The 25,834-nt window shown below is 40.4% G+C and overlaps 1 protein-coding gene across 1 annotated transcript in view; it reads right to left on the bottom strand.

Moving 5' to 3' along the window:
- OTUD7A (OTU deubiquitinase 7A) overlaps nt 1-5,427 on the bottom strand; it is a 391,545-nt gene extending 386,118 nt beyond the window's left edge. Inside the window, exon 1 of the mRNA XM_055326737.1 lies at nt 5,298-5,427. The gene's annotated coding sequence lies outside the window, so the exon portion shown is untranslated. The remainder of the gene's footprint in view (nt 1-5,297) is intronic.
- Nucleotides 5,428-25,834: the final 20,407 nt, after the last annotated feature.

The following is a 25,834-nucleotide window of genomic DNA, read 5'->3' on the forward strand; positions in this document are numbered from 1 at the left end:
TGGAAAGATCTTTTTTAGAGGCATGAAATATTTAAAAAAAAATTTTTTTATAGAGGCATGAAATACTAAACATGAAAATGTGTTGCCCATATTTCAATAATACACATTTTTTTCCAAACTTCAAATCATTACTAAAGGAATTGTGGAGAAATGGATTGTCACCATGGCCTTTGGACCTCTCCAGATAAAAGGGTACAATTTAGAGGCAGCCTGGGTGGCTCAGTGGTTTAGCACCACTTTCGGCCAAGGGCGTGATCCTGGATACCCGGGATCGAGTCCCACATTGGGCTTCCTGCAAGGAGCCTGCTTCTCCCTCTGCCTGTGTCTCTGCCTCTCTCTGTGTCTCTCATGAATAAATAAATAAAATCTTTTTTTTTTTAAAGGGTACAATTTAGCATGAGGGTGGGGGTGGGCTGCAGAACAAGGAGCACTCCGTGTCCCGGGACACGGTGCATTGTGTAGTCTCTTGCATGACAAGGATTTGTCAGGCCAATCCTGAACTTACTTTAAGAACCAAGAGAGGCCCATGTCATGGACCTAAAACAGAAGCACAGAGGTGACTGGGATAAATCATGGGGGTATCAGCCCCAAGGAGAGCAGAGCAAGGTCTTTTCAGAGGCAGCAAGGCTCAGTCTGGCAGGGCAGCACCTGAGGTATCTGCCTTAGCTCCACGCATCTCCCTTCTCTGAGGTGAACTTGCAAACTCTTGTCTCAGTAACTGAGAAACTAATCTCACCCAGGTGTGGGTGGGTGGTTTATTCACATCATCAATCCTTAGTGCCATGTGAAACTCTACAGTAATCTAATAAAACAATTGAGTGAAATACCAAACAGAAAAAGAAATTAATTTCAAAGTTCTCATTTTATATCTCATAAAAGTCAATACAACATCTTCTTCATGCATATTCATTCAGACATCAAATTTCCATTATATTTATAAGAAAAACCATGTAAGAGTAAACTAAGTTCAAATAAAAAATAATTCCCTGGAAGGAGACTCAAAATCCTTCTAACCTAGAAAATGAGTTTACTTTAGACTTATCTGCTTAAACCAAGAGAGATGCTTTTACAATTTGCACAGCACTAATGTGCATTTGACATCTCAGAATGTGAGCTGGTGAGGATAGCACAAATCTGTAATAGCAAGGGCTGGAGTTTCATGGGATAGAATGATTTTACTAGATAAGGCCTTGGAGACATATGAAGCTAACCCTCTCCTTTTCCCACAAGAAGCCTAGAGCATGACCACGCCATGTGTCATGCATCCAGGTAATCCAGTTGGAAATGCAGGGCCTTTATCCCTCTGCCTTACTTCCTGGTCAAGAGGTAAAATGCACAAGCCAGCCAGCTAAACACACCACAACACAGGCAGGTAATACGGTGGCATCCAGCCCATCTTTCAATTTCGGAATTTAAAGACTTACTATTTAAACTCACTTCTCCAGTCTGTTACTATGAACAATAAAGAATCTGTCCCCAAAGTGCGGCAAAAGTGGCCCCTTACCTTGCCTGCTCTATCTCATCCGCGTTAAGGCCATCTTATTCTTGGGCTGACATGTAGACCATTTGGGATACAGCAGTCTAACCAAGGCCAAATAAAACTCTGTCTCCACTTTCAATGGTAAAATATTTTCAAATTAAATTACCAGTAGGAACTAGCATGTTTTATTCCAACTTAAGTGCCTGTGGATCTCAGGGCTCCCTCTGAATAGGATGTTCTGTGGTCTTCCTCAGGGATGGACATCTTCTAAAAGGATTAGGCACCACCTTTTATTTAACTAGTGGCACATCCCTCTGTAGCCATGTAGAGCACTCTGAATGAAGAGAGTGGTTCAGCACAAAGCTGAAAAAATTATTCCCATTTGCCCCTCTGAAATCAATAATTTGGTTTTACATGCAATTTTGATGGAACAAGAAGTATCAAGAAATATCCAGTCACAACATTTGGATTGTTCTCTAGTGGAAAATCTATTCCTAAGTAGTGCTAGGTTTCCCTTTTGCATGTGGGTGCCATGAGGGACCTGGGGGAAGAACAGAGTATCTGGTGCTCAGTAGCACTCTAGACACTGCAGTGATCATCGAAGCCTTGGAGAACACCCATCCCAGCCGAGCAAGAGCTCACCCATCCCTCCACGCTGGAGCTCAGTTCCTGCAAGGAGAAGCCTCATAGGGAACTTGCTGATGAACAACCTGCCCACACTCAGAGCCAGATTAAGCCCATTTTAGCGAAAAACACAGTTGCCTCTCTTCTGTTTTCATTTTCTATGAGAAAAGAAATGTACTGTGAATATACATTTGCTTTATTCCATGAGAGAAACCCCAAGGCCAATAACCCTGGTAAGGCAGGCAAATAAACCCTCTGGGAGGTGCCACAGACACAGAGTCCCAGGGCTTAAGTCAATAGGAGTCAAACCAAAGAGGAAGGAAACTTTGGGAAAACAGAGGGTTGGCGGCATTTCCATTGGTTGTCCTGGCTGGCAGTCATGTCCTCACCAGGACCAGGATGCAGGCCAGCAGCTCATCCTCAAGCCAACACTCTCCCTTCTGCAGTTGGAGAAGGCACCGCATCTTCAGACTAGAATCAACAGCCAACCTTCCAAAGACTGGGGGCCCTTCAAGTTAGAGCAGTCTCAATGCCCCTTTGAGGGAGGCCTGAGTTCTGGAAGCCACAACCTCTGGCTATTCAAGTAATTTGCCCGTCCTTCCTTCAGTTTCCATCATCTGAGTGACAGGCACTTGGAGGTGCGGTGCACAACCCCGCCCCCTCCCCCCCAACTCGGTCATCCCAGATGCTCTCCCAAGGTGGCTCAGGTAGAGAGTGGACTTCCAACTCGCGGTTAGCATGCCCCCTGCTGGCCGTGCGGGAGCTGACTCAGCCTTTAGTCTCCAGACCTAAGACATAAGTAAATGACCTTAGGATCCAAAAGGAACAAATAGAAAAAGCAAGGCAATTTTGGCTTCTTAGAAAAGGAAGACATGATACTCTAAACACACAAACTGGATAAAGAGGCTTTAAAGTGCTTGTTTTTGAAAGGTTTTTAAAGAAATAAGTGATGAATACCTAAAGATTTAGGGGAAACACATTTCTATTTTTACAAGTACTGCAGTGAGTTAAATAAAAAACATATGACGAATATTTTCACAGGTCTACGGGTTAAAAAAAAAAAAGGAAATGTGGCCAGAGTGGTTTTTACAGTCTCAATTTCTGAAAAGGTCATTGCCTGGAGCCTGAAAAAACAATTTTCATACTATTTCACATAGTACTGGGAATACTTCAATTACAGAAAAATCTCTGCCATGACTTAAGAGCTCAGGTTCTAAAGCAACCACACGCAGTGAGACCAAAGTCACCAAAAAGTCATAGAAAATTCTGCTACATGCTTCCTGTCTCATCCAGTCTCTCCGTTGTGAAGACATTTGGCAACTGCAGGAAGTGTGAGGCTGTGTACACACAGCCTGCTTCAGGGGGAGGTGTGCTTCCCCTTTTCTGCAAGGTGAGGACAGATAATCCAGCTTCTTGACAACTCCACCAATATCCTCCACCAGGGCCGAGGGCCCTAGCAGTTACTTCCTATGGGGACACCTGCTGTACCACATCGAGGTTGAGACCCACACCCAGCAAGATTCCACGAAGCAATAGGTTCCATCCATTGTCACCCTGAATATCACCTTAATGTAAACCATTGCTTGACTCCAGTCCAGGGTTTCAAAGCTCCACATTCCTGACCAGACTTAAACTTTTACATGGCATATGGTATTAATTTCTTTACAGACCAAATATGATCACACTAATAATTTAAGGAATGCTTATTTTAAGCAATTAGGGGTAGTCATTAATTATTAAATAGAAAAATGTCAATACTTTTATCCCATTGATTCTTTCGATGTGATAGGCTTAAGTAGGTTTGCAGACTGTCTTGGGAACTTGCTTACTTTTGTTCCCATAATAATCAGTACTAACGGAACACACACACACAATAATGATGGCTTGTTGCTTCCATGGAGGGGGGAAGTTCTTGCAGAACTTGGTGTGCTGTGCAGGTAGATGTCCAGCCTCAGGGTGCTGAATTGGCCTTGAGGATGGTGGGACACACAGCTGCTATAGTAAGAAAAGGAAAGGCAGGGAGGACCCTACAGAAGCTGCCACTCCTCTCCCTAGGGCGGGCTGCTCCCAGACCCATCCTGGAGGGGAGTGCGGATGCTGAAGGAAGGAGACTTACAGATTTTCCTAAAGCAATCAAGGCCTGTAAGAATTTAGGCCACATTGTCCACCTTTTCCCGTGCCACATCACATATAATATCTTAATTTTTTTTTAATCTTGCAGCTCACTCTCATCTCTAAAGACAAGGCAAGGCAATAAGCATGTAAGTGTCATGCATGACCCTTTCCCCTGGATCCTTGTGATGTGGCTGAAGCAATTCCCAGATCCGCTGGGATCTAACAAGTTTCCTTTCAGCTACTCTCAAATCTATTGATTCCCAAGCCAATAAATGAATATAAAAACCGTTTCATTTGTGTAATGCTGTTGAGTTTAGAAACCAGAGGCAAATCCATTTCATTACAAAGATTCTCAAAGGGCTGCAATAGCTGCACCGGGAGGAGGGTACACTTGAGCGGTTGTGTCCAATGAAGGAAAGTTTTTGTTAATGATGACATCACTGACATCTCTCAAATTTAAAGGAGCACTTAAAGCACAACAGATGCAATTTTTCCCATCTAGTGAGAAGCTACTAGGGAAGGCCTCCGGGTTCACAGTCAAATCGCATTAAAGGTTCCCCTGCTGTCCAGCCAGACCCAACGGAGCAAGCGAGCGAGTGGTACGCCGGGCTCCAGGGGCCCACGCAGCCACAGCCTGAGCACCCGGCGAGCGGCCTCACGCGCTGTTCCTGGGCCCCGGCGCGACCCGGAGCCTGCCAGCGCCGCGGGACCCCAGGCGCGCCCCGACGCCCGTCATCACGTTCCAGTGCAGGCAGCTCAAGGGCCCGGAGGAGACGATGGCCCAGACCCGGCCGGGGCGCCGCGCCCTGCCCGGGAGACGCGCGCTGGGCCGGAGCCGGCGGGGTCCACAGCGGAGCCCGCAATGCAGCGCGCCGCGAGCCCTGCGCGGGGCCCGCGACCCCCGCACCCCCTGTGCCTTAGCGCCTGGGCCCCGGGGTCGCCCGGCCTCTGCGCCCCCTGCCTCTCCGCGGAGCACCGAGGGACCCGGCGCCCGCGCTCCGCCAGCCACCTGCCTGGCCCGCGGCCCCGGCCCCGCCACTGCCGCCGGCAGCACCGCGGCCAGCGCCGCCTCCCTCACCTGCCGCGCCGCGCCGCGCCGCGCCGCTCCGCTCCGCCAGCCTCAGCGCCGCAGTCGCCGCTACCCGACTTCCATTTTCTCTCGCTTTAAAGGGAAATCAGATCAGCTGTTTGGCTCGCGCTCCGGCTCCGCGGCGGCCCCCTCCCCGGCTGCCGCTCGCGGTCTCGGGGCCTCTCCTCCCCCGCCTCCTCCCGCGCTCCGCTCCGCCCCTCGCACCCCTCCACTCCGCCCGCGGCCGCGCGCAGCGCCCGCCCCCCGGCTCAGCCCGCAGACGCCCGGCGCGCGCCCTGCCCTGACGTCACCGGCCACAGCCGCGCCCCGCCCCCGCCTCTCGTGGACGAGCGCGCCCCCGCGCCGGCGTCCCCGGAGCGCGCGTCCTCGCTGGTGCGCGAGGGCCGGTGCGGCGCGGGGGGGGGGGGGGGGGGCTCCGCGAGAAGCGCGCTCTCCCCCCGCGCGGGAAAGCTCACCCTGGGGGGTGCCTCCTGGCCCCTGCCGCGGGGACTGCAGGAGAAGCCGCTTGCATCGCCTGCCTTTGCCTTCTCCACCCTCGCCCTTGTGAGTCCACCTTTCTCATTTCTCCCCCCTGCTCACTCTTCCCAAACTTTTTCCCTACCCGTCCTGTCTCCGCTCCGTTTCCAAGCAATTGGGGGCCCCTGCATCACCTTCCTGCGAAGTTGCTCCTTTTGATCCGAGACTGGTGTTCTTACCTTTCCCCGTTTCTTGCCTTCGTCTTAATACCTCATGCCACCGCTTCTAGGGGTTCTGGTCGCTGATACCCAGGCCTGTCCTCTGCTTTCCGTTCACTCTCACATCACCCTTCGGTGTAACCACGCCCCCCCCCCCATTCCAAATAACGTGTTGTGTCACAGGTTAGTTAATACCATCCTCATGCGTTTCTTGACAACTGTTATTTTACTTAGTTTAGGACTTTGTGCTTAGTTTTGCACATTACATATATGTTTAATACTAGTTTAGTGATTTATTTGACTTTTTGAATTGATACACAGTAAAATTGACTTTGAGGGGTTTAAAACACTTGTTTGGATTCCTGTGGCCACCCGCACAGTTAGGATACATCAGCCAAAGAATTATTTCTTGCCCTTTTATAGCCACACCCTCCCTGAACCGTAATACACAACCATTGACGTAGTTTTGCCTACATCCCTGCGGTTTTGCCTTTTTGAGAATTTTATGTTCGCGGAATTATGCCAATATGCAACATTTTGAGTCTGACCTTATTCCTTCACCATTACGCTTTTGGGATTCACCCATGTCGTGTGTATCCATAGTTCTTTTTATTGTTGGACGCTATCCCATTATTGGTACCACATTTTGTTTCTTCAACCACTGAAGAATATTTAAGTGATTTCCAGTTTTTGGCGATTGTGAATAGATACTCTTTAGACACTTGCATGCCGAGTTTTGTGTGGACAAAAGTTTTCAAATTAGTTGGGTAAATACCTTGGAGTGCCAACAGAAACCTCATTTAACATTACAGGAGTCCTACAGCTTTCCAGAGTGTGCACACCATTTTCATAACCACTAGCAATTATGAGTCTCACTTTCCTGTATCCTTGCCAGCACTGGATATTTTATATATATATACATGTATAATTTATACAGCAAACACACACACATGCACATATATGCATATTGGGCATTTTCATAGTTGTGGAGACACATGTCATTGTCGTTCTAATTTTCAATTCCCTACTAAAAGTTATATTGAGCGTCTTTTCGTATGTGTATTTCCTAGCTATATATCTTCTTTGATGAGGAATCTGTTTACATCTTTGCCTATTTTAATTTGGGGTTTTTAATTTTCTTATTATTGAGTTTTAAGAGTTCTTTTTAAAATTTTTTTATTGGAGTTCAATTTGCCAACATAGAGCATAACACCCAGTGCTCATCCCATCAAGTGCCCCCCTCAGTGCCTGTCACCCAGTCACTCCCACCCCCCGCCCACCTCCCTTTCCACCACCGCTTGTCCGTTTCCCAGAGTAAGGAGTCTCTCATGATCTGTCTCCCTCTCTGATGTTTCCCACTCATTTTTTCTCCTTTCCCCTTTATTCCCTTTCACTATTTTTTATATTCCCCAAATGAATGAGTCCATATAATGTTTGTCCTTCTCCGATGACAAATACCCACCATTTGCTTCGACGTGGATGGAACTAGAGGGTATTATCCTGAGAGTTTGAGTTCTTTGTGCATTGTGGATAGAAGTACCTTACCTTACAAGATATGTGTTTTGTAAATATTTTCTCCCAGTGTGAGGCTTGTTTTTCATTCTCTTCATAGTGTCTTTTGCAGAGTAGAAGTTTTTAATTTTAATAAAAGTCTAACTTTTTTCCTTTCAAGAATCGTACTTTTGGTATTATATCTAAAAATACCACCAAATCCAAGGTCACATAGATTTAAGCCTGTTTTCTTCTTCAAATTTTATAGTATTATATTTCACATTTAGGTGTATGCTCTATTTTTACTTAAGTTGTGTGAGGGTATAGGGTCTATGTCAAGACTTTTTTATTTATTTATTTATTTATTTTTTGCGTGTAGATGTTCAGTTGCTTCAGCATCATTTCTTGAGAAAACTATTATTTCCCCCCACTGAATTACCTTTGCTTTGTTGTCAAAGATAGCTAATTGTATTTATGTTGGTATGTTCTGTTGCATTGATACATATGTCTACTCTTTGACCAATAATATCAGAGTGTCTTGATTACTGTAATTTTATAGTAAGTCTTGAAGTTGGGTAGTGTCATTCTTCTGATTTTGTTCTTCTGTACTATATTGGCTATTCTAGCTCTTGCTTTTTCATATAAACTTTAGGATCAATTTGTAGATATCTGAAAATAGCTTGTTCATATTTTAATTGGGATTCCATTGATCTGTGGATCAAGTTTGAAGAATTTATGTCTTAACAAGATTGATATAAAGTATCTATCCATTTATTTAGATCTTCTTTGAATTTTGCAATTCACCTGCATTTCCAGCAATGTTTTATGGTTTTCTGTATAAAAGTTCTATACATGCTTTGAGTTACACGTAAGCATTTTATTTTTTGGAGTTATTGTATATGAAATTGTTTCTTAATTTCTAATTTCAGTTGTTCATTGCTAGACTATAGGAAAGCAGTTGACCTTGTATATTAACCTTGTATCTTGTAACCATGCTATACTTGCCCTAGGAATATTTTTGAGGATTCTTTGCGATTTTCTCCTAATAGTTAGGTGCTGCTGAAGCAAGCGCTCTCATCTATTAATAGAAACAGTTTTATTTCTTCCTTTTTGATATGTATAGATGTTATTGTTTTTTATTGTCCTCTTGAACTAGCCAAGACTTCCAGTATAACGTGGAATAGGACTGATAAAAGAGAACATCCTTGCCTTGTTCCTGATTTTAGGGAGAAGCATCCAGTTTCTCATCATTAAGTATGATATTAGCTATAGGTTTTTTGTGCATATTCTTTAACAAATTGAGGATGTTTTTCTCTATTTCTGGGTTACTGAAAGCTTTCTTCTTTTTAAATGAATGGATGTTGAATTTTGTCAGATGCTTTTTCTGCATCTATTGATATGATCACATGATATTTCTTATTTAGCTTATTGATGTGATGGATTATTTGTTTGATGTTTGACGGTACAGATGGCCAACAGACATATGTAAAAGATGCTCAACATCATTCATCATCATGGAAATACAAATCAAAACCACAACGAGATATCACCTCAGACCTGTCAGAATGGCTAAAATTAACAACACAGGAAACAACAGGTGTTGTCCAGGATGCAGAGAAAGGGGAATCTTCTTATAACCGTTGGTGGGAATGCAAAGTGGTTTAGCCACTCTGATAAACAGTATGGAGATTCCTCAAAAAGTTAAAAATAGAACTAACCTATTATCCAGCAATTGCACTCCTAGATATTACCCAAAGGACACAAAAATACTAATTTAAAGGAGTTACATGCATCCTGATGTTTAGAGCAGCATTATCAACAATAGCCAAATTATGGAAACAGCCCAGCTCAAATGTCCATTGACTAATGGATGGATAAAGAAGATGTGGTGTGTGTGTGTGTGTGTGTGTGTATACATATATCTGTGTTTTTCTTATCTTTTATCATGCTTTGTAAATTTTTATTGAAATCCAGACATATTGTATTGAGAAATGAGAACTGAGGTATATCCTTGACTCTATAATAAGGATTGATATTAATGTGGGTAGGGTTGAGGATTTGTTTTATGGCTGTTGTAGATACCAGAGCCTTCAAATTCTTCTATTATCCTTGTTTTTGTCTTCTCTCTTAACCTTGGGCCTACCTGAGGACTCCTCCTCAGAAAGATAGTCTGTGTTGTGCAGCTTTTTTTATCTGTAATTCACTGTTAGTATCCTGGAACCCTGTCAGTATAGTGGTAAGGTATGGGTGAGGCGGAGTGTTTCATAATCTTCCAATTATATTGAGTCCTTTAGCATACATGTTTCTCTGGCCAATGACCTGGACAAGTGTTTTTTCTTATACGGACTTCCCTTCCCTCATGCCTTAGATGAGACAGGGAGGCTACAGTAGGTGGGTTGAGAGGACTACCTTTTTTATGGTAATGGAACAGGGCCCCAATAAAGTTGGCCTTTTTTATGGAAAAGGCTCTGGTATATTTTTCACAAGGATTAGTCTTCCTTTCCCTGCTAATGCCAAAAAGGACTCTCCCTTGGACCTTCATTGTGAGAACCTGGCAAGGTTTCTAGAGGTAATGTCCACGAAAGTATGGGAGTCCTCCTAAGATTGGGCCCTTAGAAGTTTCTCACTTTCAAACTGGTCCACACTCACTCAGCCTCTTGTAATTTGTCAAAATTACCATTAGGTGTTCCACCAGTGTGTGGTCTCCATAGCTGCTCCAGGTGCGCAAATCTCAGTGTGACTTTCTAGATTGACCAGTCTTTTCAGATTTTCAGGTGGTAGTTTGTCCTGCAACACTAATTTTCTGATGGGTCCAAGAAAAGTCATAGCTTTTCCATTTGTCCAATTCTTATTGTAGAGACAATGATCTGCAAGCTCTTTACACACTAGAGCCCAAATCGGATGTCTCCCTACCATTACGTTTGTAAAATGCATTTTCCTAATGGTTAATGATAGTGAGCCTCTTTTCATGGGCTTATTTGCCATCCTTATATTCTTTTTGGTGAATTTTCTCTTCAACTCTTAAACTCGGGGGTCCCTGGGTGGCTCAGCAGTTTGGCGCCTGCCTTTGGCCCAGGGCTTGATCCTGGAGTCCTGGGATCGGGTTCCTTGCATGGATCCTGCTTCTCCCTCTGCCTATGTCTTTGCCTCTCTCTCTCTCTCTCTCTCTCTCTCTCTCTCTCTCTGTGTGTGTGTGTGTGTCTCTTATGAATAAATAAATAAAATCTTTTTAAAAAATCTTAAACTCATTATTTTCTTCTGTTAGGTTTTTGGGGGTTCTTTACATATTCTGGGTACAGTCCTTTATCAAATATATGATTTGCAAATATTTTCGTCCAATCTGTAGTATATCTTTTCATTGTATTAAGAGGGGTTTTTTTTCCATAGAGCAAACATTTTTAATTTTGATGAAATCTGATTTAAAATTTCTAATTTTATTTTATAGTTCAGATTTTTGGTGACATATCTAAGTACTCTTTACCTAATTCCATGTCGCAGATACCTTCTATGTTTTCTCCAAAAAGTTTTATAGAATCTCACTTTACATTTATGTGTATCATCTATTTTTTTAAGATTTTATTTATTTATTCATGAGACACCCAGAGAGGGGGGTGGGGCAGAGACACAGGCAGAAGGAGAAGCAGGCTCCATGCAGGGATCCCAATGCAGTACTCGATCCCAGAACCCTGGAATTATGACCTGAGTTGAAGGTAGATGCCTAACCAATGAGCCATCCAGGCATCCTTCACCTATTTTTTATTAGTTTTTTTAAAAAGTGTGAGGATTAAGTCCAGGTACTTTTTTTTTTTTTTGTCATGTTGATACCTAATTTTTTCAACATTTGTTGAAGGCTTTCCTTTCAACATTGAATCACCTTTGCACAACAATCAATTGTGTGGATTAACTTATGTATTTTATGTTGCATTGATTTATATATCCTTTCACCTTTGATTTTTATACTTCTATATTAATTTTTAAAAATCTAATACTGTGAGTCTTCTGTGTTCTTCTTTTTCAAAAAAATTTGGCTATACCAGTTCCTTTGCTTTTTAATATAACTTTCAGAATCAAGCTTATCTGTATTTACAAAAACACTTGACAGGGTTTTGATGGGAATTGAGTTAAATATATAGATTAATCTGAGAAGAATTGATATCTTAAATGAATGTTTCCCAGTCAGTGTACGTAATAAGTCTATTTATTTCTTCTTTGATTTCTTTAATCAGTATTTGGTAATCTAAAGATCCTTCACATGGTTTGGTAAATTTCTTTGTAAGCATTTCAAATATAATTTGTTAAAGGTGTTGTGAATTTTCAAAATTTTCCATTTCCATTGTTTATTGCTAATTTATAGAAATATGATGGATTTTCGTGTGTTGACCTTTCATCCTACAACCTTCTTCTTTCTGGGGCTTTTTCATAGATTTTATGTATAGATAATATCATATTCTGTTAATATAAACAGCTTTTTTCTTCTTTTTCAGTCCTATGCCATTTATTTTTTTTTTCTCACTAATTGTACTGGCAAGAGCTTCCAGTAGGAAAATGAATAAAAAGTGGTTAATGCAGACATCCGTGCCTTGTTTTTTATTTTTGCAGCAAAAAAAAATCAGTCTTTCAACATTAAGTATGATGTTAGCTGAACGCTTTTATGGATGCCCTTGTCAGTGGTTGGGGGGTTCCCTTTTAGTCTGCTAAATGTTTGTGTTATAAGTGTGTATTGAATTTTGTCAGATGTTTCTTTTGCATCAATTTCTAGGTTCATGTGGTTTTCTTCATTAATCTGTTAATACGATGGGTTATATTGTCTGTTTTTGAATATTGAACCAGCCCTGCATTCCCAGGATATATCCAGCTTTTCATAGTGTTTTTTTCTTCTTTATGTTTTGCTGAAATCAATTTGTCAGTACTTTGTTGAACAATTCTGCATCTGCCTTCATGAGGATATGTGTTCATTGTTCTCTTGTACTATCTTTGACTTAGCTTTGGGATCAGGGTAATGATAATCTCATAAAATTGTCTATATTCTGGGGGTCATTATGTAGAATTTGTGCTGTTTTTTCTTTCAATACTTCATAATTTCACCAGTAAAACTGTGTGTGCATGGAGTTTTTCCCCAAAGGTTTTTAACTACAAATTCAGATAGATATGGAACTATCCAGGAATTCATATATCACTTTATGAGTTTACTCTCTTGCTCTCCCTTTTCTGCACAACCTTCTTCACTCTGTCCAACTTTCTGGTCTTCCACTCTGGCCTTCCTTCTTGGTCGTCCAGACAGAAAAATAGGACTCTAATCCCCTCTGCTCTGCCATACATATCCCACAACTACATCTCCATTCAGGGCCAAGTTGCAGGAGTATAGAGAAAGAAAAAAAAAAGTAATGGAGATATTCTACATACTCTTGAAAATACATCTCTTCTCATCTCTATCAGCATTTTAGGTGCCTGCCTGGCCTCATTGCCTCTACTGCCACCATCACCATGGTGCAGTATTGCTTGAGTGTTGGGGTAGGAGAGAGGGGCCAAAAGAATTGTAAATTAATCCCCAATCCGAAAGAATGGGAATAAATCATTTCATGTAAGTGAAATATCCTAGAGAATGAGAAAACAAGACATATCCTTTCCCATCCTCAATGTATTGGGAAGGACAGGGATGTGACCTTGCACTACAATCATTCTCAGAACAAGAGAGGTCATATATAGATGCCATTGAGAGATGTTTCTTTGACCCTTTGACCCCGGACACACAATAAAAACTACCAGGTAAGCAGAGGAGACCAGGAAGAAGTCAGCAAGCATAGATTTGGAATCTCCATGAATTCCTTGGTAAAAACAGAACAATAAGAGAATAAACGTTTCAGTTTATTCACTGAAACACTGGAACAGCATGTGCAACCACTTTGGAAATAAAATAATCTCACAAATACCAGTGTCAAAAAGAGTGGGAATAAATTATCTAGAGTTAATACCACAGTGCAATTTTATAAACTAGATGAGGAGCTGAAGGAAAGACAAAGGAAAGATAAAGGTGGCCTAGAGTTTTAGGTAATTCCTTCTATTTCTTTTTGTACTAAGAGTGTTTATCATGCATGACTTTTTAAAATAGTCTTATTGAGGTATGACTGACCTAAAATAAACTGAACACAGTTAAAGAGTACAATTTGACAAGTTTTCACATATGCATATAGTCAAGAAACCATTACCATGAACAAGATGATTAATATTTCCATCACTTCCTTAATATTTCCTTGTGGTCCTTGGTAGTCCCTTCCTCATGTCCTCCTTGTTCTTCCCTATTCTCTCCCCATGCAACCACTGGTCTGATTTCTGGTGTTGACATTTTAAAAAATACCTTTCCTGTCTTCATTGAAATTGTTTTTCTCCTTCAATAGGTAATAGTTTTCCTAATGATAACCCATACACTGGTAGATCACTTTTACTAATGTTTTATTTAAGATAATGACATCTATGAGCATAAATGAGATTAACCTATAAAATTTCTTTCTCAGGTTCTCCCTTATCAAATCAAAGTTATATTAAATCCATAAAATTGTTGGAGGATATCAGGATAGGCATATAGGATTAGGTTGTATGGCATACAAAGGAGGCTAAAAATCTCAAGGGGTTAAATGCAATATGTTTCTACATTGCAGGGCATCTTTGTTCACCTTTTCTGTATTTCTATATGCTGCCCTGCCCTAGGGGGCCCATCTGTATTAAAGGGCTTCCTTACTCTCCAGCTTCTGGTTGGGTCTGGCCAACAAGCAGCACTGGTGAGAGATGAGAGGGAGAAAAATCAAGTGAGAATGGATTACATATTATTCTGCTATCTGTGGGATTGCCTCAAACTGGCAAACTAACATAATCTAGCCTAATTTCCAGGACTGTAAAATTTGCACTCCAACAAGTACCTGGAATGAGACTATTTCTATAACAATTCATGTCTACTTCTGAAAGTGTAGTCTCTATTTATCTGGAACAGTCTGAACAAAATGGAAATTATTACTTATTACATATTTAGCATAATGTGCTATTAAACCATCTGGGGACTCATTTTTTGTTATAATTCATTTGTTTAATTTTTATAGCTTTTTGTTGTGTTATAATATACATACAGTGCAAATATTATGCTGGTCTATACATACATCGTTCAATGCATTTTGCCAAATGTATAAACCCATTTAACTCACATCCCTATCAAGAAATTAAACATTTTTATTGTCCTGAAAAATTCTTTTTTCTAATTAAAGATTTTATTTTTCCTATCCTAGATCTTTTGCATTTTTTTATAATTAGAAAATCTGTTTCTTAATTTCTACAAAAATACTGCTAGAATTTTTATTGGAGTGGTTTTAATTCTACAGATTACTTTCAAGGAAAAAATGTCATCTTAAATATATTGAATCTTCTAACCAATTAATATGATATATAATGTATTTATTAAGGTCTTCTTTAATTTTTTTCAAAAATGGCATATAGTTTTTATAGAATAAAAAAATTATCCATAAGTATTTATTTCTAACTATCTCTACTGTAAGTGGTATCTAAACAATTTTTCAATTGAATATTGCTTGTATAAAATACACTAGATTTTGTATATTGACTTTGTGTACTGCAACCTTGCTAAATTCACTTATTTGGGTTTTTTTTTTCTTGTCATGGGTTTCTTAGGATTTTCTACAAAGATGACTATGTCATCTGTGAGTAAAGGCAATTTTACTTTTTTATTTTCACTATGCTATTTTTCTTAATACACTGGCTTGAAAATTCAGTATAATATTGAATTAAAGTGGTGAACATATATTTTGCCTTGTTCTAGCTCTTATAAAGTCATACCCAGTTTACCCATCCCTCTTTTATCTCTGGCAACCATCAGTTTGTTCTCTATATTTATATGAAGGTTACTCAAAAAAAAAATTAGAAATACCATCTGATCCAACAATTCCAGACTTTATATTTCTTATTATATAATTTTTTTATCTTACAAAGAGTTTCATCTCAGCTCAATTTGTTTGCAAAAAAAGTTGATAATATTTTATCTCATTTATGTCTGTAAGATCTATAGTGATGTCTCTTCCCTTACTGACATGAGTAATTTTTATTTTTTCACTTTTTTTGTCTTGATGTATCTCTCAGGGGTTATACATTTTTTCACAGAGCTAGCTTTTTCCATTATTTTGACCATTATCTATTTCATTGATTTCTGCTCTCACCATTTTTGTCCTCTTCCTTCCACTTAATTTAGATTTCATTTACTTTTTTTGTAATAAAAAACACTTTAGAGAATATAAATAAACTGTTACATATTCTTCTTGGTACATCCTTAGCAGCAATCCCCACATGTGGATATATTGTACTTTCATTCTCATTCATTTTTACTTCTCTTATGAATTCATTTTAGACACATGAATTACCAAAGTTCTCATACACTACAAACTCAGTTTCCTGTATTAACTTCCCTATATATTAACTACCCTGTTATTAATATTAATATGGAGCATTTCTTATAAATAAGCAGATATTGACATATTGTTTTTAGTTGAAGTCCATAGTTTATTTGTTTTTAGTTTCAGAATCCCATGTGATCACAGGATGCCACATTATATTTAATTTTCAGGTCTCCTTAGGTTTCTCTTGCTTGTGATAGTTTCTTAGACTTTCCTTGTTTTTGATGACTGATTGTTCTAAGTACTGATCAAGTATTTTATAGCATGATTCTCTATTGGAACTTGTCTGTTTTTATTTTTCCTCCTAATTAGAATGGGGCTATAGATTTTTGAAGGAAAAAGCTCAGAGATAAAGTACCATTTTCATTACATCTTATCAAGGATATGTAATATCAATATGGTGTATCACTGTTAATGTTGACCTTGATCACCTGGCTGAGATAGCATTTGTCAGGCTTCTCCACTGAAAAGTTACTGTTATTTTTTTTCCTCTCTCTTCATACTGTACTTTTTGGAAGACATTTACTATGTATAGTCTACACATAGGGAGTGGAAAGCTACACTTCTTTGAGGGCAGAATATCTACATAAATTATTTGGAATCCTTCTGCACAGAATATTTTTCCTTTCTCTTCCAATAATTAATTCACTTAAGGCTGTGTGGACAGGAGGCAGGGCAAGATGGCGGAAGAGTAGGGTCCCCAAGTCACCTGTCCCCACCAACTTACCTAGATAACTTTCAAATCATCCTGAAAACCTACGAATTCGGCCTGAGGTTTAAAGAGAAAACAGCTGGAATGCTACAGTGAGAAGAGTTTACGATTCTATCAAGGTAGGAAGATGGAAAAAAATAAATAAAAAAGCATCCAAGGGGGAGGGGCACCTTGAGGAGCAGGCTAAGGCCGTGGGGCAAGAGCCCCCAGGACAGGAAAGCCTGGTTAAGGAGAAGCAGAAACTTTACTAATCTTCCCAGACGGAAAGGCGCTTGCAGGGAACTCGGGCAGGATCCCAGGAGGGACAGGGATGCCCGTAGGCTCCTGGGGTCACTAACAGAGGACCTATGCCCCGGGGGAGAGTGCACTGCACCACGCGGCCGGCCGAGCTCTCTAAAGGGCTGGAGCGGACCCGGCTGGGCCCAGGAGCAGCTGGGGGGCGGGGGGGCTCAGGTGGTGACTCCGGCGCGGAGGGGGCTGCACCCCGGGAGTGCATTTCCAGTGGTGCAGGCCCTGGAGCCCAGGGCACCGGGGGACACAGCCCAAGATTCGGCGCTCCCTCCCGGGACAGGCAGAGGCCGGGAGGACACTGGACAGCAAGGACACTCCTCCCACTGGGCAACCCCTGCCCCCGAGCATCCAGGCCCCTGAAGAATGGGAGATGCAGTAGTTACTGCAGGAGCTGACTCCAGAGCTGGAGAGCTGGCCGCCATCACAGTTGTTCCTCCTGGTGTCACCTTGGACTTGGGACTGAGCAGAGGCTTCACAGGATAAACAGATCCCACTGAGCCTTGCACCTGGGAAGGGGCTGGGCAGCTCCCCCAAGTGCACACATTTGAGAATCAGCACAGCAGGCCCCTCCCCCCCCCAGAAGACCAACTAGAAGGACGGGGAAAAGCAAGTTACTGACCAAGTAGTGCTGGAAAGTCCCAGGGGAAGTTGAGGGATACGCCCCCTTGTTTTTTGTTTTCTGTTTGTCCCCCTCCCCTGCCCTTTTGTTTCTCTCTTTTTTTTCCAGTACAACTTGTTTTTGGTCACTCTGCACTGAGCAAAATGACTACAAGGAAAAACTCACCTCAAAAGAAAGAATCAGAAATAGTCCTCTCTGCTACAGAGTTACAGAATTTGGATTACAATTCAATGTCAGAAAGCCAATTCAGAAGCACAATTATAAAGCTACTGGTGGCTCTAGAAAAACGCATAAAAGATTCAAGAGACTTCATGACTGCAGAATTTAGATCGAATCAGGGCAAAATTAAAAAATCAATTAAATGAGATGAAATCTAAACTGGAGGTCCTAACGATGAGGGTTAACGAGGTAGAAGAACGAGTGAGTGACATACAAGTCACGTTGATGGCAAGGAAGGAAGCTGTGGAAAAAAGAAAAACAATTAAAAGATCATGAGGATAGATTAAGGAAAATAAATGACAGCCTCAGAAGGAAAAACCTATGTTTAATTAGAGTTCAAGAGGGCGCAAAAAGAGACAGAGGACCAGAAAGTGTATTTGAACAAATCATAGCTGAGAACTTCCCTAACTTGGGGAGGCAAACAGGCATTCAGATCCAGGAGACAGAGAGATTACCCCTAAAATCAATAAAAAACACTCAACACCTGACATTTAATAGTGAAACTTGCAAATTCCAAAGATAAAGAGAAGATCCTTAAAGCAGCAAGAGACAAGAGATCCCTAACCTTTATGGGGAGAAGTATTAGGATAACAGCAGAGCTCTCCACAGAGACCTGGCAGGCCAGAAAGGGCTGGCAGGATATATTCCGGGTCCTAAATGAGAAGAACCGCAGCCAAGAATACTTTATCCAGCAAGTCTCATGCAGAATAGAAGGAGAGATAAAGAGCTTCCAAGATAGGCAGAAACTGAAAGAATATGGGACCACAAAACCAGCTCTGCAAGACATATTAAGGAGGACTCTGTAAAAGAAAGAGGAAGTCCAAGGAAACAATCCACAAAAACAGGGACTGAATAGGTATCATGATGACATTAAATTCATATCTGTCAATAGTAACTCTGAACATGAATGGGCTTAATGACCCCATCAAAAGGCTCAGGTTTTCAGACTGGATAAAAAAGCAAGACCCATCTAATTGCTGTCTACAAGAGACTCATTTTAGACATAAGGACACCTACAGCCTGAAAATAAAAGGTTGGAGAACCATGAACCATTCAAATGGTCCTCAAAAGAAAGCTAGGGTAGCCATGCTTATATCAGATAAATTAAAGTTTATGCCAAAGACTGTAGTAAGAAATGAAGAGGGGCACTATATCATACTTACAGGATCTATCCTACAAGAAGACCTAACAATCATGAATATTTATGCCCCTAATGTGGGAACTGCCAAGTATGTCAATCAATTAATAAACAGTTAAGATATACTCAGATAATAATACACTTATACTTGGGGACTTGAACACAGCGCTTTATATAATCGACAGATCTTCAAAGCACAGCATCTCCAAAGAAATAAGAGCTTTAAATGATACAGTGGATCAGATGGATTTCACAGATATTTACAGAACTTTACATCCAAATGCAACTGAACACACATACTTCTCAAGTGCACATGGAACTTTCTCCAGAATAGACCACATACTGGATCACAAATCAGTCTTAATTAATACCAAGAGACGGGGATCGTACCCTGCATATTTTAAGACCATAATGCTTTGAAATTAGAACTAAATCACAAGAAGAAGTTTGGAAGGATTTCACACATGTGGAGGTTAAGGATCATCCTGCTAAAAGATGAAAGGGTCAACCAGGAAATTAGAGAAGAACTAAAATGATTCATGGAAAGTAATGAGAATGAAGATACAACCATTCCAAATCTTTGGGATACAGCAAAAGCAGTCCTGAGGGATACATCGCAATACAAGCATCCATCTAAAAGCTGGAAAGAACTCAAATACAAAAGCTAACCTTGCACCTAAAGGAGCTGGAGGAAAAAAAAAGCAAATAAAACCTACACCCAGCAGATGAAGAGAATTAATAAAGATTCGAGCAGAACTGAATGAAATAGAGACCAGAAGAACTGTGGAACAGTTCAACAAAACCAGGAGTTACTTCTTTGAAAGACATAATAAGATAGATAAACCATTAGCCAACCTTATTAAGAAGAAGAGAGAAAAGACTCAAATAAATAAAATATGAATGAGAAAGGAGAGATCACCAGCAATACCAAGGAAATACGAACGATTTAAAAAACTTATTATGAGCACCTATATGCCAATAAATTAGGCGATCTAGAAGAAATGGACACATTTCTGGAAAACCACAAACTACCAAAACTGGAACAGGAAGAAATAGAAAACTTGAACAGGCTGATAACCAGCGAGAAAATTGAAGCAGTCATCAAAAACCTCCCAAGACACAAAAGTACAGGGCCAGATGGCTTTCCAGGGGAATTCTATTAATCATTTAAAGAAGAAAGGATATCTATTCCACTAAAGCTGTTAGGAAAAATAAAAAGAGATGTAGTACTTCCAAACTCTTTCTATGAGGCCAGCATCACCTTAATTCCAAAGCCACACAAAGGACCCACCAAAAAGGAGAATTATAGACCAATATCCCTGATGAACACAGATGCAAAAATTCTCAACGAGATGCTAGCCGATAGGATACAACAAAACATTAACAAGACTATTCACCATGACCAGGTGGGATTCATCCCAGGGATACAAGGCTGGTTCAACACTCCTAATGCAATCAATGTGATTGATCAATTCAGCAAGAGAAAAAACAGGAAGCATATGATCCTCTCAATAGATGCAGAGAAAGCATTTGACAAAATACAGCATCCATTCCTGTTCAAAACTCTTCAGAGTGTAGGGATAGAAGGCACATTTCTCAATATCTTAAAAGCCATCTACTAAAAGCCCACAGCAAATATCATTCTCAATGGGGAAGCACTGGGAGCCTTTCCCCTAAGATCAGGAACAAGACAGGGATGTCCACTCTCACCACTGCTATTCAACATAGTATTGGAAGTCCTAGCCTCAGCAATCAGACAACAAAAAGACATTAAAGGCATTCAAATTGGCAAAGAAGAAGTCAAACTGTCCCTCTTCGCCGATGACATGATACTCTACATAGAAAATCCAAAAACCTCCACCCCAAGATTGCTAGAACTCATACAGAATTTGGTAGCGTGGCAGGATACAAAATCAATGCCCAGAAATCAATGGCATTCCTATACACTAACAATGAGACTGAAGAAAGAGAAATTAAGGAGTCAATCCTATTTACAATTGCACCCAAAACCATAAGATACCTAGGAATAAACGTAACCAAAGAGGTAAAGGATCTATACCCTAAAAACTATAGAACACTTCTGAAAGAAATTGAGGAAGACACAAAGAGATGGCAAAATATTCCATGCTCATGGATTGGCAGAATTAATATTGTGAAAATGTCAACGTTACCCAGGGCAATTTACCGTTTAATGCAATCCCTATCAAAATACCATGGACTTTCTTCAGAGAGTTAGAACAAATTATTTTAAGATTTGTGTGCAATCAGAAAAAACCCCGAACAGCCAGGGGAATTTTAAAAAAGAAAACCATAGCTGGGGGCATCACAATGCCAGATTTCAGGTTGTACTACAAAGCTGTGGTCATCAATACAGTGTGGTACTGGCACAAAAACAGACACATAGATCAATGGAACAGAATGGAGAACCCAGAAGTGGACCCTGAACTTTATGGTCAACTAATATTCGATAAAGGAGGAAAGACGATCCACTGGAAGAAAGACAGTCTCTTCAATAAATGGTGCTGGGAAAATTGGACATCCACATGCAGAAGAATGAAACTAGACCACTCTCTTGCACCATACACAAAGATAAACTCAAAATGGATGAAAGATCTAAATGTGAGACAAGATTCCATCAAAATCCTAGAGGAGAACACAGGCAACACCCTTTTTGAACTTGGCCACAGTAACTTCTTGCGAGATACATCCACGAAAGCAAAAGAAACAAAAGCAAAAATGAACTATTGGGACTTCATCAAGATAAGAAACTTTTGCACAGCAAAGGATACAGTCAACAAAACTCAAAGACAACCTACAGAATGGGAGAAGATATTTGCAAATAACATATCAGATAAAGGGCTAGTTTCCAAAATCTATAAAGAACTTATTAAACTCAACAGCAAAGAAACAAACAATCCAATCATGAAATGGGCAAAAGACATGAAGAGAAATCTCACAGAAGAAGACATAGACATGGCCAACATGAACATGAGAAAATGCTCTGCATCACTTGCCATCAGGGAAATACAAATCAAAACCACAATGAGATACCACCTCACACCAGTGAGAATGGGGAAAATTAACAAGGCAGGAAACCACAAATGTTGGAGAGGATGTGGAGAAAAGGGAACCCTCTTACACTGTTGGTGGGAATGTGAAGTGGTGCAGCCACTCTGGAAAACTGTGTGGAGGTTCCTCAAAGAGTTAAAAATAGACCTGCCCTATGACCCAGCAATTGCACTGTTAGGGATTTACCCCAAAGATTCAGATGCAATGAAACACCGGGACACCTGCACCCCGATGTTTCTAGCAGCCATGTCCACAATAGGCAAACTGTGGAAGGAGCCTCGGTGTCCATCGAAAGGTGAATGGATAAAGAAGATGTGGTTTATGTATACAATGGAATATTACTCAGCCATTAGAAACGACAAATACTCACCATTTGCTTCAACGTGGATGGAACTGGAGGGTATTATGCTGAGTGAAGTAAGTCAATCGGAGAAGGACAAACAGTGTATGTTCTCATTCATTTGGGGAATATGAATAATAGTGAAAGGGAATATAAGGGAAGGGAGAAGAAATGTGTGGGAAATATCAGAAAGGGAGACAGAACATAAAGACTCCTAACTCTGGGAAACGAACTAGGGGTGGTGGAAGGGGAGGGGGGCGGGGGGTGGGGGTGAATGGGTGACGGGCACTGAGGGGGACACTTGACGGGATGAGCACTGGGGCACTGGGTGTTATTCTGTATGTTGGTAAATTGAACACCAATAAAAATTAATTTATTAAAAAAAATAAAATAAAATAAAATAAAAGCCCACTGCAAATATCATTCTCAATGGGGAAACACTGGGAGCCTTTCCCCAAGATCAGGAACACGACAGAGATGTCCTCCCTCACCACTGCTATTCAACACAGTAATAGAAGTCCTAGCCTCAGCAATCAGGCAACAAAAAGAAATAAAAGGCATTCAAATTGGCAAAGAAGAAGTCAAACTCTCCCTCTTCACAGACATGGTACTGTACATAGAAAACCCAAAAGACTCCACCCCAAGATTTCTCGAACTCATACAGCAATTCAGCAGTGTGGCAGGATACAAAACTAATGCCCAGGAATCAGTGGCATTTCTAAACACTGACAATGAGATTGAAGAAAGAGAAACTAAGGTGTCAATCCAATTCACAATTGCACCAAAAAGCATAATATACCTAGGAATAAACCTAACCAAAGAGGTAAAAGTTCTATACCATAAACACTACAGAACACTTGTGAAAGAAATTGAGGAAGACACAAAGAGATGGAAAAAATTCCCATGCTCATGGATTGGAAGAATTAATATTGTGAAAATGTCTATGTTACTCAAGGCAATTTACACATTTAATGTAATCACTATTAAAATATCATGGAATTTCTTCAGAGAGTTTTTTTAAGATTTTATTTATTTATTCATGAGCTACAGAGAGAGAGAGAGAGAGAGAGAGAGAGAGAGAGGCAGAGACACAGGCAGAGGGAGAAGCAGGCTCCATGCAGGGAGCCTGACATGGGACTCGATCCCGGGTCCCCAGGAGCACGACCAGGGCCAAAGGCAGGCGCTACACCACTGAGCCACCCAGGGATCCCCCTCTTCAGAGAGTTGGAACAAATAACCTTAAGAGTTGTGTGGAATCAGAAAAGACCCTGAATAGCCAGGGGAATATTAAAAAAGAAAGCCATAGCTGGGGGCATCACAGTGCCAGATTTTAGGTTGTACTACAAAGCTGTGGTCATCAAGACAGTGTGGTACTGGCTCAAAAACAGACAGAGATCAATGGAACAGAATAGAGAATCCAGAAATGAGCCCTCCACTTGATGGTCAACTAATATTCCACAAAGCAGGAAAGACTACCCAGTGGAAAAAAAGACAGTCTCTTCTGTAAATGGTGCTGAGAAAATTGGACACCCATCCACATGCAGAAGAATGAAACTAGACCATTCTCTTACACCAGACATAAAGATAAACTCAAAATGGATGAAAGATCTAAATGTGAGACAAGATTCCATCAAAATCCTAGAGGAGAACACAGGCAACACCCTTTTTGAACTCGGCCACAGTAACTTCTCACAAGATACATCCATGAAGGCAAGAGAAACAAAAGCAAAAATGAATTATTGGGACTTCATCAAGATAAAAAGCTTCTGCACAGCAAAAGAAAGTCAACAAAACTCAAAGACAACCTACAGAATGGGAGAAGATATTTGCAAATGACGTATCAGATAAAGGGCTAGTATCCAAGATCTATAAAGAACTTATTAAACTCAACAGCAAAGAAACAAACAATCCAATCATGAAATGGGCAAAAGACATGAATAGCAATTTCACAGAGGAAGACAGAGACATGGCCTCAAGCACATGAGAAAATGCTCCACATCACTGGCCATCAGGGAAATACAAATCAAATCCACAATGAGATACCACCTCACACCACTGAGAATGGGAAAAATTAACAAGGCAGGAAACAACAAATGTTGGAGAAGATGTGGAGAATGGGGAACACTCTTGCACTGTTGGTGGGAGTGTGAACTGGTGCAGCCACTCTGGAAAACTGTGTGGAGGTTCCTCAAAGAGTTAAAAATAGACCTGCCCTACGACCCAGCAATTGCACTGTTGGGGATTTACCCCAAAGATACAGATGCATGAAACGCCAGGACACCTGCAGCCTGATGTTTCTAGCAGCAATTCCACAATAGCCAAACTGTGGAAGGAGCCTTGGTGTTCATCGAAAGATGAATGGATAAAGAAGATGTGGTTTATGTATACAATGGAATATTACTCAGCCATTAGAAACAACAAATACCCACCATTTCCTTCAGCGTAGATGGACCTGGAGGGTATTATGCTGAGTGAAATAAATCAATTGGAAAAGGACAAACATTATATGGTCTCATTCATTTGGGGAATATAAAAATTAGTGAAACAGAATAAAGGGAAAGGAGAGAAAATGAGTGAACATATCGGTGAGAGTGACAAAACATAAGAGACACCTAATTCTGGGAAATGAGCAAGGGGTGGTAGAAAGGGAGGTGGACTGGGGGTGGGGACGACTGGGTGACGGGCACTGAGAGGGGCACTTGATGGGATGAGCACTGGGTGTTATGCTATATGTTGGCAAATTGAACTCCAATAAAAAATTAATTAATTAAAATAAATAAAATAAAATACATGTACTTGAAATGAAATTGAAGTATACTAACGTACATGTACTTACAGTCAGTTTTGACATATATACCATATGAAACCACTACCACAAATAAAATAACAAATTTTCCATTACCCTCCAAATTCTCACTCTACCACTATCCCAATGCAACAGCTAATTTCATCCAGTCACTTCATGTTAGTTTGCATTTTTTTGAATTTACATATACACTTACAATATTCATTTTACCTTGCTTTTTTTCATTCAGCATAATTATTTTGAGATTCACTTCTGTTGCACAAGTTACTGAGTATCATTCCATTGTATAGATATTTAATAAATTATTATCCATTCATTTGTTGACGGGCATTTGAATTATTTCAAGTATTTGGCTAGTACAGATAAAAATGTTATTTACATTTATATAGATCTTTGTATAAATATATGATTTTACTTCTCTTGGATAAATAACAAGAAGTGAATTTTGGCTCATGTGGTAGGTCTATGTTTAGATTTTGGAAACCATCAAATTGTTTTCCAAAGGAATTGTATCATTTTATATTCCCACCAGCCCATGAATATCTCAATTTATTTATATTCTCATAACACATAAGGTCAACATTTTTTAAGTTTTATTTGTTACTTTATGGTTCTAATGGTAATGTGGTGGTATCTTATTGAGGCTTTAATTTGCATTTCCCTGAAAACTAATATTATTAGGCAAGTTTTTAGGTATTTATTGGCTATTTATATTT

Source organism: Nyctereutes procyonoides, unplaced genomic scaffold (assembly GCF_905146905.1).
Source record: "Nyctereutes procyonoides isolate TBG_1078 unplaced genomic scaffold, NYPRO_anot_genome, whole genome shotgun sequence".
NCBI classification, from domain to species: Eukaryota; Metazoa; Chordata; class Mammalia; order Carnivora; family Canidae; genus Nyctereutes; species Nyctereutes procyonoides.